Source organism: Ursus maritimus, unplaced genomic scaffold, assembly GCF_017311325.1.
Source record: "Ursus maritimus isolate PB19 unplaced genomic scaffold, ASM1731132v1 scaffold_12, whole genome shotgun sequence".
NCBI classification, from domain to species: Eukaryota; Metazoa; Chordata; class Mammalia; order Carnivora; family Ursidae; genus Ursus; species Ursus maritimus.
Genome location: NW_024423564.1, coordinates 19378416 through 19381359, shown reverse-complemented (window position 1 = coordinate 19381359; position 2944 = coordinate 19378416). Strand labels below are relative to the sequence as shown.

Sequence of the window (2944 nt, the reverse complement as noted above, 5' to 3'; positions counted from 1 at the left end):
ATGTAGGCAAGTGAGAAATAACTTTCTTAATAATGAATTCAAGATATATTTGTTTTAATTTATTCACAAGATATTTATTCAGTAAATGTTTGTTGGATTTTGCCAGCCACTTTAAGTTCTAGGCACCAGGAATACAATGGAAAAAAAAAAAAACACAGAAATTTTATTCTCCATTACTTCAACCTCTTTGGACAATATATGAATGCAGAAAGTAAATTGGATATCTCAGAACAGCATCGTTTTTAAATTTAGTAACCAAATTTCATTATACAGACTTCTGGGTTTAGCTCAGACATATAGAGAGCTAGCGTGTCATTGTCACCCCTACAACAAGAGAAAAAAGTTGAACAGACTGCAAATTAGATTTTTCTTGAACTCTAGAGAGAACTGGAGTGGCAAGGAAAAGAACTCACCGAATATCTGGAGGAAAAGAAGCATAAGCAGGGAGAAACAGGACACAGCCATTTGTTTACCTGGGTTAGATGCCACCAAATGCCATATAAGTCAGTGAAAATATTAAGGTAGGCAGCTTTAATTAATTGCAAAAGGCTGAGGAAGGTTAGTGTGAGACTATAAAGCCCCTGAGGACCACAGACAGAGCATAGTGGTGTCCCTTCTGCTGAGTATCTTCTCTAGGAACCCCACAAGGTGCTGGGAGTGTCAGGAGTGTCAGGGAGAAATCCTAATAATGCAAAAAACAAAAAACAAAAAAAGATAAAAACTTCCCTCATGGTTCTTCCTGGGGTTGCAGAATGATAACCACTGCCGAAACTCCACCCAGACCTGTCTACCTCATGAAATAAAAGTTTTTTTCTGCATGGGATTTCGCGGGTAGGAAGACAGACAAATTTGTAGATCAGACACAGAGATGGAAATTCATTGCAGTTCAAGGTGAGAATTGGTGGCTGCCACCTGTTCCCAACCCAGATGCATCCCCCCATCTCATCTAAGGAACAAAATCCTTAATCTGTAGGAGTGAGGGCCTCAAAACTGTAAACTAACAGTACTCGTGGAAAAGCACTGCAGTTAAGGAGGGAAACAAGGAATTAAAAAAAAAAAAAAAAGCTTTCTTCTTGGAGAAGGAGCGCTAGGGAATGCGCCAGCCCTAGCTTTGCATCTGGAGAAGAGACAGTATACTTACAAAGGGCACATGGCTGAGATCAAGGCTCACAGTGTCTACTTAAGACTGAGGCTTATCAGAGCATCGAACACCCCACCCCAACTGCCTACCGACAAGCTAACATGCGTCTAGTAAAACTAATAGTGGAAGGCATCTGGGAGAACTGCAAGACACGGGCTTTCTCTAGGGGGAACTGCAAAGGAAAACTCAGAGCTAAGCGGAGAGACAAACAAAAGATATTGCCAGAGGCATCATCTGCAGCATGTGATGCACTGAGAACACCCCAAACAACAGCAAACCCAGCCCTACTACACGGCCAAGTGAGGCTCATCCCAGGAATGCAAGGTTTGTTCAATATTGAAAAAAATGTATGTTATCAGATTAACAGACGGACTATATAAGAATAGAAAACATTTTGTCAACAGATGAAGGATAAAAGTATTTGGCAAGATCAGATATTTGTCCCTGATAAAAACATTCCACGAACTAGGAGCAGGATACTTCCTTAGTCCAATAAAGAACATTGACAAATCCTACAGCTGACTTCATATTTGATGAGACACTACTTTCTGCCTAAGATCAGGAATAAGACAAGGATGTCTCCTTTCCCTACTCATATTCAACGTTATGTTGATGTGCTAGTGAGAAAGATTTGCAATAAGGCAAAAAGGAAAAGGAAAATAAGGGGTATATAGATTAGAAAAAGAGGAGAAATAAAACAAAAGATATGATTGTCTATACAGATAATTACAAAGAATCTAAAAAAAAAGGCTCCTAAAGCTTTAAATATGTGCAAATCATTTTATGTCAGTATTTTTTGTCAATAACGCTTTTAAAAGCTTTAAAAAAATTGCAAGCTAATGAAGCATATTAATTTGCTCTATGGAGTTGACAATGACTCCCTAAATATTAAAATATACCTCTTAAATATTAGACTGTGGTTCATATCCCCAAGGAGCAGGAAGTCCTGTCCTTCTGGCCAATGTCATCAGATACTTCCCCACCCAGGCTCTCAACTTTGCCTTCAAGAATAAATACAAGCTCTTCCTGGCTTGTGTGGACAAGAGAATCCAGTTTTGACACTACTTTATAGGAATCTGGCATTAGGTGGCGCCACTGGGGCCGCATCCTTGTGTTTTGTGTATCCTCTTGGTTCTGCCCATACGCATCTAGCAGCTGACGTGGACAGATCTGCAGCTGAAAGGAAAGTCAGAGGCCTTGGTGACTGCCTGGCTAAGATGTACAAACCTGATAAGATGAAGGGCCTGTACCCGGCGTTAATGTGTCTGTGCAAGGTATTATCATCAACCCCGCTGCCTCCTTGGGTATCTATGACACTGTGAAGGGAAGGGAATGCTTCCAGATCCCAAGAACGCTCACAGCTTCATCAGCTGGATGATTGCCCAATCCATCACAGCAGTTGCTGGGTTGACTTCCTATTCATTTGACACTGTCCGCGTCGGTATGATGACGCGGAATGCAAAGGAACTGACGTCATGTACACAGGCATGCTTGACCGCTGGGGGAAGACTGCTCGCGACGAAGGAGCCGAAGCTTTTTTCAAGGGCACATGGTGCAATGTTCTCAGAGGCATGGGACGTGCTTTTGTACTTGTCTTGTGATGAAATCAAGTAGTTCAGGTGAGTTATTTCCTAGCTTTTCCCCCCCTGTGAACAGGCATGTATTTTAGAACATACTTAGAGCGTTTTTGAGAGACTGGTTTCTATTTATCAGTGGCAACTATTTACTGGTTCAAGATGGGAAGCAATAATACTCATCTGATCAGTTTTCTCTTAAAGTCATTTCCGTGATGATGAGGCTCAA

The 2944-nt window shown here is 41.2% G+C and overlaps 1 pseudogene; it reads left to right on the top strand.

Annotated features, from left to right (window-relative positions):
• The first annotated feature begins 1242 nt into the window (after positions 1-1242).
• LOC103669388 lies at positions 1243-2742 on the top strand (annotated as a pseudogene).
• The last annotated feature ends 202 nt before the right edge of the window (positions 2743-2944 follow it).